Source organism: Penaeus monodon, chromosome 27, assembly GCF_015228065.2.
Source record: "Penaeus monodon isolate SGIC_2016 chromosome 27, NSTDA_Pmon_1, whole genome shotgun sequence".
In the NCBI taxonomy this organism is placed as follows: Eukaryota; Metazoa; Arthropoda; class Malacostraca; order Decapoda; family Penaeidae; genus Penaeus; species Penaeus monodon.
Genome location: NC_051412.1, coordinates 30,924,123 through 30,924,453, shown reverse-complemented (window position 1 = coordinate 30,924,453; position 331 = coordinate 30,924,123).

Below are 331 nucleotides of genomic sequence, written 5' to 3'. Positions count from 1 at the left end.
GCCTTCAGCCCACCTTTTCCTTTGAAGTACTGCCAATCATCGTTCCAAATCCGGCTGATCATCAGCCATCATTAGTCGCATTGCAGATCTGATCATCATCCCCTCCCTGGCCATCAGCAGCTGATTGCAATCGCATTGCAATTAATGAACGGGTGCTAAGAGTAAAGGTTGCCATCTCACGTCAGGGGCATTAGTTTCTTGGTTGCCATTTCTACGCCAATTATTTATCATAGAGAGAAATTTCCTTCAGTGGAGTTAATTCATTTTCTTTGTTCTCGTTTTTCATATAATATCTGGTCTCAGAATTGCCATAATCGCTTAGGTTATATCT